The following is a 12,738-nucleotide window of genomic DNA, read 5'->3' as shown; positions in this document are numbered from 1 at the left end:
GTCTATGTGTTAGCCCTGCGACAGACTGGTGACCTGTCCACGGTGTACCCTGCCTATTGCCCCGCAACCCTGAAAATGGGTAAGCAGAAGTGAATGGATGTATATTTCAGATGCATTTTAGCCATAGACCCTATAGACAGATATATATTTGGATATAAAGAAAATTCTGGAAATGTTGTCAAATAAGCAACAAAAAAGGCTTCAAAGCTTTCAGTGTTTCAATGTTTTATTGAGAACAATAGGTCAAATGACTTTTTGTAATATGAAAGAGGTTACCATTAGGAGATCACAGTGCAAAGAATAACTTAATATTTCCATATTAAGGAAAAATATTTCAAAGGAAAAATAGTAAAGCTTTCTCTCAGGGTCACAAGTTAATGTTACTGAACATATTTGGCAGGTTAGTTAAATCTTGTAAAATAGATTTTGATAGTCATGGGACTTCCTGTTGAAATAAAGGTCATGAATAAAAAAAAGGTCTTCCAGTAACTTCAAAACAATGCACTGTAACCACATTCACTGTTGTATGTTATACTGTATCCATAACAGCTGCTGTTGTTATAGTATACACTATAACAAAGGGCCTGTTGCAAATGCTTCACATGCACAAAATCACAAATATATGTTTGAGTATATATTCGATTCTGTTATTACAATGACACTATAAAAATGGGATTTTTAAAAAAAAACACTAGTATTGAACAGAAGCATCTTTAATGCCACTGTTGAACTACATTAACATAAACTGTGTAGGATTTATACTCATTAGCTTTGTGTGAGCTTTTACAGGTATTTACATTTACAGGTAATTATTTCTGTCAGTGTAAACTGGTTTTAGTCACATGCTTCACATCTTAGTATCAATATGACAGTGGCCAAAAACACATGTGCGCTACTGTGTAAACAACAGTTTGAACAGACTGAACACAGAAGTCATGAAGCAGCTATGAAACAATTACTCAAACTGCTCACTGTGTGACACAATCAGAGCAAGCACTGAGGCCTTTTTAACGTATGCAGACTACAACCCAAAATGCACTGGTTCAATCTTCTGCTGTCACTGGTCGATAAGTAATATTTCTTCATACATCAGTAATATTTATTCTAATAGTTAAGAAAAGAGTCGCCGAAAATAATGAGCGCTGGCTCATTCTCATGGTTCCAGAAGGCAGACGGTGCGTGACAGGACATGCGAGCACTGCAGCATGCAACACGCAGAGTTTGAATTTGAATCTGTTCAGATTATAAAATGTACCAATTCACACCTCACTGGTTGAATGCTCTAAGTTAAGACTGATACTTGCTGAGCTTCTTCCTTTATAATCAGCACCTTGAATTTGCAAAGTCATTTGTCCGCTAGTCTTTAGCAGGTACCTTAACAAAACCTTTTGGAAGTTACGGCTTGTGAGACCAGCAGAAAGTCTCCTGTTAAGACCAGCTGGACACAGTGCTGCACAGTTTATTGCATGGCTGTTAAAAATAGATTGTATTTCAGACATGGGAAGAATATGGGAAACATATATGCCATAAATATGCACAACATCATGTAAAAGTCAAATTATTGGAGATTATGTATCAGAATTTCGGGAGCGGGACCACGCCTCCAAACACGCTCCTTCCGGTTGTCATCTATATAGGTTCCCCCCCAGTTCTGCAAGGTGTTCATTTTCGTTTACGTGCTCCACCCTCCCTCCCTCCTTGCTCTCAATTCTTTAACTTCTTCACTCCTATTTAGTACATGGGGATCTGCCAGGCCCGGGAGCCGTCGCCAGTCCTCTTCGAGGCCTTCCCCAAACCGCAGCTCAATTCATGTCCAAGCATTGACCTTTACCTACTAAAACGCTGTCAAACCTAAAATGAGGACGTGGGCCCAGCTAGTGAAAAGAATGTAAATCATTAAGCTAGACCCCCTGTGATCGTGTTAAGGATAAGTGGTACAGAATGGATGGATGGAGTGTGAGTGAGGGATGTGTCTCGACTGCAGGCAGACCAGTTTATTTTATTTCTCTTTTAACTTAATTAATGAATTTCGGTCATTTTTGTGTGTGTTTTGTTTTTGATCAGCGCCTGTTGTGTTAAATATGCAATATAAATAAACTGACCCATGTTATGTTGTAATAAGAGTAAAATATGGTTTGCCACCATCTGAATGGCCTCATATGTTGCACTAAAACCTGTGTATATCGTTCAGCACTGATGGTGCCCACACAGATGTGCGTGTTTACCAATGCACCTTCTTATCACCGTGGATGCTCACTGTGTGCTGATGGCAAACCCATTCCTTGATAAATGTATTTATTTTAAAACTCTTTTTTTCTTTTTTGGGGGGTGTAGTTCTCCGTCTCAGTCCATCTTAAATGACCACAGAAGGCAGCAGCGTTTCTGAGCCTGAGGGTCTCTATTTTTCTTTTGCATGGTAGCGTTTAAATGACATCTGCACAGCAGCGATGTTCACTGCGAGTTATCAGAAGTGTGTCTGTGCAAATGTGGTGATTTCCTGTCAAAATCCTGTTTGCTTTGCCTCATATGGATGCTGTGAATCTTATAAAGACATAATATATCATGGGAATATGTAGTTCTACATTTGAGAAGTGTACAAGCAGACATTGACAGAATGGTGAAACTGCACGTATCCTTTCTTCTAAAAGCCAAGCCTTAATATTTATGGGATGATATATCTTTTTTTTAAAAATATCTATTCACGTTACTAATTAACTTTACTAGTTATGAGACGTTCTACTTGGTATGTTACACAATCTTTTCAGCCTTTTGTTGGCCCTGTCCAAAGTTCCAGACACTAGTCACGCTATTTGGCAGCCATGTTGTTGCATCTGGGCAACTACATGTTTTAAAGCATTATATATGGTTACTTTAATTTACTTTACTTTAATTTTTATGGAGTTTAAAAATTACGTCTATGAAAAATGCTTTAAATCCTTGCTGTTTCCCCTGAAAGTTGAATATCTTTTTACATCTTTGCGATTGCTGAATTCTTCCAAAGATTTCAATTTAGGATTCTTGACTGCCATCTCTCTTTATTATAATGTTGCTGCCTTGTTTGAACTTTATAAGTCATGATGAGCTTATATACTAAAAAAACACACACGTTTCACATATGATATATATATCATATCAGATCTATGTACTGTGTTTATTTTGTGTCTAAATGTAGTTCTTTACAATACAAAGAAGAAAAAATAAATAAAAATGCAGTTACACTGACAGATATGCATCACAAGTCACAGTAGCTCTACCAAATGACACTCATACAAAAAACATTCTTAGTCGAGAAAGTTTCACTTCCTGCCTGGTTAAACCAAGAAACAACCTCAGGGTCCAGCTTTAAGTCAGCTCCCATGTTAAAATGTCTAACTTTACAGCAGAAATAAACATGTTTACTGCCTGATACAAAAAAAACACCTTTGGTCTCCATGGATAATTTCCTCCTTCATAAAAACTATGAATTTTCATATAATTCATCCATCTAGAATCTACAGTTATGAGAATAGCCACTTTGACTGACAGGTGTGCATGTAGAAGACGCTGACTAGGCCTTAAATCCTGTAAATGGAGTGACCAAACTGAACTGCTGTTAGTGCTGTTAGTGGCTTTTGGAGCATTTTTAATAGAAAAATATTGTGACTTTATAGGTTTCTTAATTTGCACTAATTAGCAGGTATCTGTGTGTATCTGTATTGCATCCACACAGCTTATGAATGATACTTAATAATGAAGCTAGTTAGCATTAGCTGATAACTTTGCACTCCATCCTGTCATCCAAATATGCTCATTTGTGTTTCCAAAACAAATAAATAGAAACAAGAATAACATAAAGGTGGCCAAAGTACTAACAATAGCCAAGCCCATCTTTTATGTACAGCATATACATAAGGGTTGAAGTATCGAAAAACATCAAAGGGAGGAGAGAAAATATAAAAAGGTAACTTTAGCTAATGCTATGTCTTCTTAAAATCCCAGTGCTTCTATAATAATGACCCAGAAGATCACAGGTCTTCCAAACTTACACATTTGTTTGGACCTCTGGCTTGTACCTCCTGTCACATCTAATGTCTAACTTATGTGATTACCTGTGACAGGTTAAGTAATCATCTCACACTTTGCAAAGGCATCCCGTGGGCTGGACTGGAAAGCATTTGGAGTGCTGGTTCTGGCCCCCATGTTTCTTTTGTAGTGATACAGCCCGTGAGAAAACCTGGGATAGAATCTAGGCTGTCCCATATTTTGTATTGTTGGCTGAAGATGAGCTTGACAAAGTTTTGTGTTATTTTTTAAACATTTTGTATTTATCTGTTTTTGGTGATGTCAGATACTAACAGGCAGAGGTTGTTGTTTCTGCAATATGACAACAACACCTCGAATAAAGAGAGTGAAATATGCAAACAAATACCACAAGTTAAACCGGACCCTTATTTGGAGGGCCACTTCTGGCCCCCAGGCCACATGTTTGACACCAAATCACTGCACACTCTTCTTTCATTTACATTTTAAGGGTTCTAAGTATCGGTACGTTCAATTTTTCAGTATTTATTAGGATGACAGTTTATTTGAGGAGAAAGCCTCCAGCGTGGACCTTTGCCTGACTGCAGCGTGCAGCTGTGCGCACAGACCGGAGATGTGTGCGCACTGAGGGCCGTGCTGTTTTGGCCTGCTGCCTTACATGGGCAAACCTCTGAACTGACTCAGACGAGCTGGAATTTCAGCGTGACGTCACTGCCTACAACTCTCCCAGAATTTGGATCAAGTAGTTTTCACTGTTTTTGGTGGGATTTCAGCCCCTGTGTTAGGTTTCCTAGAAAGCGAGGTAAGTGAAACTATACGTCGCACCTTTTCAAACATACGGGCGGTTTCCGGTGCAGTTTGACGTGTTGCTGTTAAGAACCCGGCTCTGGAGCAGTTCGTGCTCACTTTGTTCGGCCTTGTTGGGATGTAATGTGGATTTTACTGCAGCTCGGACGGGTTCACAGTGAGGGCGTGGACTCTGTACCAGAGCCCGGGCCGGTAGGACTGTGACACGGGGAAACTAACAGAGCTAACTTGTCGCTAGCTAGTGCCGAGCTGGACTCAGTCATGCACAGAAAACACGTTCAAACACTGTGAAGCGGCTCATTTGGCTAAACGAGACTCGGGGCGTCTCTGCGGGGCTCCTAGATTTAGCACAGTGGTTTACTGCAGAGCAATGCGGAAGACACCAGAGCCCCCACAGAGCCCTCCATCAGAAGGGAAACATGTCGCTGCTTTTTACTTTAGAGCGCCCAGAAACTTCCGTTTACTGAAAAATAGTTATTTGTATCGTCACTGTTGCTGCTTGTTGGACTCGTTTGCCTCGAATTCGCCACGTTGTTCGAGTACTTTTCATAGCCGCGTGTGTCACAAAGTAACACATCTGTGCTTTGTTGGCGTTATTGCTACAGAAGTATCCTTCACAGCAGGGGAGTCAAACTTTTTAAAGGCGAAACAATAAAAAAACAAACAAACCCAACAACAACAACTATCAATGCGAATCTGTGTTCTCCACTTTGGAAAGAAGCCTTTATGTTGTCGCTGATGACGTCAGTGACAATTTTGACTGTACTGTCAGGTGACGGTACTTTTGAGCGTGGACACATTTTTTTTCGCTTTAGCATAAGCGCCACCACCTTATAACGTCTATGCATCCCACTATCACCCATCCTGGTTGGATCATCTAGTGGGCACTTTGAGCTCAGTTGGGGGCCACTTGAGGGAAAAAATAACAAGAAAGAAAATAAAGTTTTTATCATTAAACCATACACCACTGTCAGTTCAGTTCAGTTTTATTTCTATAGTACCAAATCACAACAACAGCTGCCACTAGGTGCTCAGTAATGTAAGGTAAAGACTCTGCATTGATAGAGAGAGAACCCTCTGTAAGTAAGCACTTGGCAGCAGTGGGAAGGAAAAACTCCCTTTTAACAGGAAGAAACCTCAGTCATAACAAGACTGGACGCAAGGCAAAGGGGACAGGATAAAAGACAGAGCTGGAGATTAAACTGATTAAATGCGAAGTGGCGAGAGAGTGGTAAAGAAACACTCAGTGCATCATGGGAAACTTCCAGAAGCCAGGTTTATTGCAGTGTAACTAAGGGAGGGTTCAGAGTCCCCCGATCTAGCCCTAACTACGTGCTGCACCAAAAAGGAAAGTTTTAAAGTGAAACTTTTAAAGTAGAGAAGGTTTCTGTGTCCTAAATCCAAACTGGAAGCCTGTTCCACAGAAGAGAGGTCTGAAAATGAGAGGTCTGTCTCCCATTCTACTTTTAAATATACTAGGACCCACAGTAAGCCTGCAGTCTGAGAGTGAAGCACTTAACTGGGGGGGATGATATTATGAGATAAGACATGGCCCAATGATCCATCATTTTTTCATCTATTACATTATTTAAATGAAGGAATATAGTACAAAAGTCAATGTTATGCCTGCCTGCCATGGGGATTATGTTGGATTTATGGTTTTATGGTGGTGACACATTGTAACTGCAGACATTTATGAAGTCCAACCTTGTATGCACTTTCATACACATGTATCAGTGCAGCCTGCATTCACTGCGATTGGCCTTTTGGCCACCACTGTCGTCTGCTACGTGTTTCCAGCTTCTGCCGCCATTTTTCCCATCAACTGGAAGAGAATGAATCAACTCGAAGAGACAATTAGTTTGTCTTTCGTAAACAACACAGTCAGGCATTGGTGTAGATATTTATTGAGACTGGGAAGCTCAAGTGACTGTTTGTTAGCCGTTTGTGTAATTATTTTACAGTTTGGAACTGAATGTATCAATCGGTCAGTTTTCTAATGCTTATATCCGGGTCCTGGGTCACAGAGGCAGCTCTCCACGCAGAGATGTCCAGACCTCCATCTCGCAGCTACCTCCTCTAGGCTGTGGTAGGCTGTGGTACTGATACTTAGACATAATCTCCACAGTTTGTCTTGGGTCTGCTCCAGAGTGTCCTTCCTGTAAGATATCTGAAACATTTCACCTCTGAGGTGTCCAGGAAGCACTTAGTCAGTTGTCTGAGCCACTTCAACTGACTCCATTTGATGTGGAGGAATATCAGCTCTGCTCCGAACTACTTCTGAGAGACTGAGATCCTCACTCTTTCTCTAAGGGAGAGCCCAGACATCCTCCAGGGAAGGCTCATTTCTGCTGCACAGACACAAATTAGGCAGGTTAAAAGTCCAGCATCGATCATAATGAATAAAAATACTGCATCATTTCTTCTTCTTAGAAGCATAAATGAAAGCATTTTATGATCATGTGTGATTGCCTCTCTATAGTCCTGTATTCCTAATCTTCTGTTGCAGCACCAGTTAAAACTGTTGCCTGTCATTCCAGCTGCATATCTGTTTTGTGATCATCTTTGGGTGGGATATATACTCCTGTTATGACCTGGACAAAATGGATGAATAAATCTGCTTTGCATTCCCACATAAATTCCTTCTAGATTGTTGGTTTTTATGCACTGCAAAACTTCAAAGTGGAACTTTAAAGGCTAAGTCCCACATCTACTTCTCTATAATTCTGCTGTTGTATGGTTTGACAGGATGATGGTTTTAAAATGCAGATGCAGTGTATGTAAGATTGTTTCATGGTAAATGTATGGGTCTCTGCTTTTTACATTGTGTGTTTAACAGCCTTTTGAAAGGGTTTCAGACTCGCATAGTCACAGGTGACGCAACATCTCCAAAACGGTTGTTAACTGGTGTTGTACATCAATAAAATATGAAGAATTAGTTTACCCGACTAATATTTGTATCAGTGACTGGACAGGGCAGTAACATTCAGTTGTCAGATAATAAGTCATGCACATCCATATAGTGTACAACAAGCCAGGCTGTAAACCAGAGAGGAGTGCTTGTGCAAATAGTGGCCAGAGATATGGACTTTTCCCTTGCAGATATGTTTAAAAATGTTTGGTCTGTTGACATAACCAGTACTGAGGCAATACCTCCGTATTTTGCTTCAAGATTTCCTCAGAAAGTTGACTAAACTGAACCCTTTTATACCTAAATGGATCTGACGTCATCTTCCTCTTTGTGAGTGAAACAAGAATCTTGGTCCAGGCTGTAGGTATTGTTCTGCCTTGGAATGAAAAATAAATCTCACTTTCTTCTTTAAAAGACTGAATTCAAACTTTGACTTGGATGTGAATTTCAAATCAATAACACCAAGGTCCCTTGGGAGAGCTGTCATCAAACTGAATATATCTGCGTCGCTCCGACACATTTTCTACTCAGGCAACATTAAACGAAACTGTCTTTAAAATCTCTAGCTAAAAAGAACTCGTTTGACAGCGTTGATGATGTTAAACTTAAAAGATGAGTGGCTCTGCTGCCTTTGAGCCTTGGCCCCCCTGGTAGTTTTAGTCAAGTTATTCCACTGTTTGTGTTTCTTGACATATTTTAATGAGAATGTCCTTCTCTGAAAGAAACGGCACCAGTTTTTCATACTCACACAGCACCTCTTTTAGAAAACACTACCTCTATAAGCTGTGATAAACCAAGGATCTTCTAAGGCTGTAGATAGTTAATTACAATTAGTGTTGTTATGAATGGCGGTTAGCTTTGGCAAGCTGATCCTGGGTTCGAATCCACCATCAGGCCAGAGCCTTTCTCTGTGCAGTTTGGATGTTCTCCGTGTGTCTGTGTGGGTCTTCCTCAGTACTCCGGCTTCCTTCCACAGTCCAAAGACAGCTTTCACTTTGGGTTCTTGGCTAGCTTAGTGTTAGCATTGGTGTCTGGCTAGCCTAGCGTTAGTATGTTCTCTGGCTAGCTAAGTATTAGCATGGTGTCTGTGTATAAAGCCGAAGTTGTGTTAGCAGCTTAATGCAGCTGTTCCCGTCCTTTATTCAGTTTCCACTTTAGAGTGGAACCCCAACTTACGAAATTAATTCATTCCCGAGGGTCTTTCGTAAGTCGAAAATTTTCGTAAGTTGAAGCACCCATTGCACCTTTTAAGTGAGGCAATGCTGAACGATAGGCTATAGGCTAATTGCTAACTAGAACAACAATAAGTCGTTCAAGTGGAACAGCGAAGCTCAAGTACGGAAGCCAAGGGGTTGTCACATGATTTGGAAGGCATTGTAGGCATTGTAGGCTCAGCCAATCAGAGCCCGCAGATTTCGTTACACGGGCATTTTGCTGTAACACGGGCAGAAATATATTGCCGTTCAGTGCCTTCGTAACTTGAATTTTTCGTAATATGGGGTATTCGTAAGTCAGGGTTCCACTGTACTATCACGCTCCTGTCCTTTTGTGCAGTAAAAAAAAATTATGTCCATATCAACATTGTAGACGGCGTTGCTATTTCCTCCACGCCCTGTGAACTGAAATCATTGGATTGTAGTGCAAGTGCAACAGGAACCACTAAGCATCAACAGGCAGCTAGACTAACAATTCCAAGGAACTGAACTACTAGATTCCTGATTCCCATCCCTAGATCCTGAAGGACATTTGGATCTGAATGGGTCAGTGATGTTTTCTTGAGTGGCTGAAGACACCATCTCCCAGTTTTTCATACTCCATACATTTCTGAATCTGCATCCAGATCTTAATCAACTCAAAACTCATCATTTAAATTTGGGTCGATATGAAACTTCCTTAAAGGATGACGAATGGGTTTATTGTTATTGCACAAAAAACGATAAAATTGATGCAAATATGTTAAATGAACACCAAAGATCGCCTGGGACCGATAACAACACAGTTCCCCACCAGCCCCATGATGCAACCTACACAGCATAGCATAACATGTCTGTGCCTGTTTAAGACTTCTGCTGTTTTCTCAGCTTGGGGTGTGACATGTAGTGGGCTGGTTTTCCCAATACTCCTATCTGACTCTTATTTAATCCAAAAGAATCCTGTAGGATAATTCGGGGTCGTCCCCTACAGCTGCAGGGCTCCTTCAAAGCTAAAACCATTTCGGGGGGATTTTTATTTTGTAAGTACTTGCGGTATCTGTTTGATGAATTTTATTAGTGTTGATTTCAGATAGAAATACACACTTGAACCCAGACAATGCTACTACTAATAATGCAGTCTATGGTATACTGTATAACTAATGTCCATTCAGCATAACATTTAAACAAAAAGTAGCATAAAGGTTGAATTTTTATATCTCATGGAGACGCAAGTCATCAGTTTGCTGTTTAATGTAATGACATCTTTGGAAAATCACCATTGATAGTTTTTTGGGTTTTTTTCTTTTTCTTTTTCTAGGAAAATAGGTCAAAAACAGAGTTTTTACAGTTCCAACAAGCTTGAAAGTCAGTATTTGGTGTGATCACCTTTATTCTTCAACACAGCCTGAAAGCTTTCAGGAAAGCTTTCCTGTTGTTTCTTTAAGTAGTATTCAGGAATAGTTCTCCAGGCTTCGTAGATGGATGTTTCTCCCTCCCACACTGTTTCAATAATGTTGAGGTCCAGGCTCTAGGGAAGCCAGTCCGTGACTGATAGTGTTCCATTGTGTGTTTTTTTTATTCAGGTGTGATTTTATTGCATTGGCAGAGCGTTTTGAATGAAGCTGTTACCAATCTTTGAAAATAGTGGATCAAAACTTTACTTTTCTATGACAAGTACAACATCACTGGCTGAAATGGAGCCCCAAAACATGACAGAGCCTCTACCGTGTTTTATAGATAGCTGCATCCCATTCCAAGATGTGCCAAGATTTAATCTAATCGCTATTTAGGAATCACCTTGTTGGTGCAAAATACAATTTTATTTCCATCCATTTGTATGGCAAATGTATGAAAAATGCCAAAGAGTTGGCATTTTTCATGGATTCTGCAAAAGAAATAGGAGCAAATGGTGTTTTTTTTTTTTTTTTTTTTTTTGCCACAGGTTTCCAGTAACAAAGTCCCCAAAAATACAATTTAAAAGTGGTTCTTTGCTTTTATGTATAGACCCAACAGCAGTCCATCCATTTAGTTTGGTGCCGTTCTTATCCTTGAATGATTCATAGATCAATGTTAAGTAGCTTAATAAACAAACAACCAAAAATCATTCATCTGAAAATGGTCAGGTACGAGGACTGGACTGAAAATTAGTAAAACAAAAAAATGTTGAAGACCTTCAGAAAACCCTGGAAACCTTTGCCCTGGAGCACTTACATATCATACAAATACATATCTAAAGCCAAATACTTTATATATTAAAAGTACCTACAGAAACCTTTTTAGTTAGCATACGATGGTATGACCTCCAGATTTAAAAGATTTGATAAATGTGATGGATCAGATCTCTGTGCTGTTTTAACTTTCCAAATTCGTCTGTGATGCCTCACCAGTGCACCATGCAGATCTTGTTTGTCAGTAACTCTTTCACAGTTACACAACCAGATCCCATAATTATAGAGCGAGCAAGCTGACATTATCAGTAGATAATATAGTTTAAGTAACTCATCTGATAAAAAGCATGATATGGATTGCGTAATTTCTTGGTTTGACATGCATATTAGTCACTGGTAAATGGACCAAAACCAGTGTAAAATGCAGCAATACAGAAATTAGCCCTTGTAAATGTGTTTGTAGCATACATATTTTTGCCCATGTGACCTCAACCTGGATAAGCAGTAGAAAATCTATGTACAATTACCATGAATAAGAATTAGTATATAAATAAGTTACCGTGTTAATTATTCCATTATTACAATCTTCATTCCTGTTGGCTAGTTAATAGTTTTGTTTTTTTTAAGCTTAAAAAGGTGTGTCACAGCCTGTCTTTGGTTGCAAGATGATTTTAATTTTGAGCCTTGCAGTATGACTGTTTTGGAGGGACTAAAATATTATCACAATTTTTTCACCCTTTTATCTTTCAATTCAGAATTAGGTTTTAGCCTCTTTTTTTTTTTTAAGTTTTGCTCCAATTTTGGCTGGATAAATTGGACATTCAACATTTTTGAAACCATCAGACTTCCATCTGATGGTTTGGTACAATCAGATGGAAGTCAGATCAGCCAAGCTCATTGAACCTGTCTGCTGGAGTATGTAGTGTCTTAAATTTGACGCCTAATCCCTACAAAGTAATGAGATGCTTTGACTTGAACACATGATGGCCAGTGCAAACAAATTGGTCCTTCACCTGTCAGGAGTGCATTTATATTAAATTTTAGTCTGTTAGTTCTCTCTGCTAAATAATTGTTGTGCTGTGGTGAAATATTTTCTGCGGTGTCACTTGTCAGCATTGTTGTTCCCGCTCTACATCTTTGCTATGAAGTATTGCTCCCAGAGGGGTGACAGGTGTTTGACAGACTCAAATTTAAATGGACAACCAGCGCTTAGGTTCATGCACGATTTATAGGAAGCCTGCCCAAAGTTCATCTTTCTGCTGATGAACAACACAGTCATGGAAAAAAAAATGTGTGTGAGATGACAGGACCTACTTACCATGCCAGTGTGGGTCCTGCATAGCACAATTAAAGTTGTGTAATCCATTTCAGTAACACTGAGGATTTTTTTTTTTATTATTTCTCAGTGTCAACAGACTTCAACATACGGCTTTCATCGTCTTCCAGAAACACTACAGCGACGTCAAAGTGGAGAAAAAGTAAGAGAGCTTTTTTGCTTTGCTGAGTTTTACCTTTTTACATGTTGCTGTGTTTTCTGTCACGTGGTTCTACAGGGAGTGCAGAATTATTAGGCAAGTTGTATTTTTGAGGAATAATTTTATTATTGAACAACAACCATGTTCTCAATGAACCCAAAAAA

General features: G+C 39.5%; 1 protein-coding gene across 3 annotated transcripts in view; it reads left to right on the top strand.

The window, feature by feature from the left end:
• The first annotated feature begins 4,601 nt into the window (after window positions 1-4,601).
• lpp (LIM domain containing preferred translocation partner in lipoma) overlaps window positions 4,602-12,738 on the top strand; it is a 178,474-nt gene continuing 170,337 nt past the window's right edge. Inside the window, exons 1-2 of one of the 3 annotated variants that reach the window (XM_005727166.1) lie at window positions 4,602-4,822; window positions 12,506-12,577. The gene's annotated coding sequence lies outside the window, so the exon portion shown is untranslated. Of the gene's footprint in view, window positions 4,823-9,908; window positions 9,972-12,505; window positions 12,578-12,738 lie in introns of those variants that run through there. The other 2 variants (XM_005727167.2, XM_005727169.1) reach the window with 2 other exon arrangements.

The sequence above is a fragment of the Pundamilia nyererei genome, unplaced genomic scaffold (genome assembly GCF_000239375.1).
Source record: "Pundamilia nyererei isolate P.nyererei 1_Seehausen unplaced genomic scaffold, PunNye1.0 scaffold00023, whole genome shotgun sequence".
In the NCBI taxonomy this organism is placed as follows: Eukaryota; Metazoa; Chordata; class Actinopteri; order Cichliformes; family Cichlidae; genus Pundamilia; species Pundamilia nyererei.
Note: the sequence above shows the minus strand (reverse complement) of the source record. Positions and strands in the feature narration are given on the sequence as shown.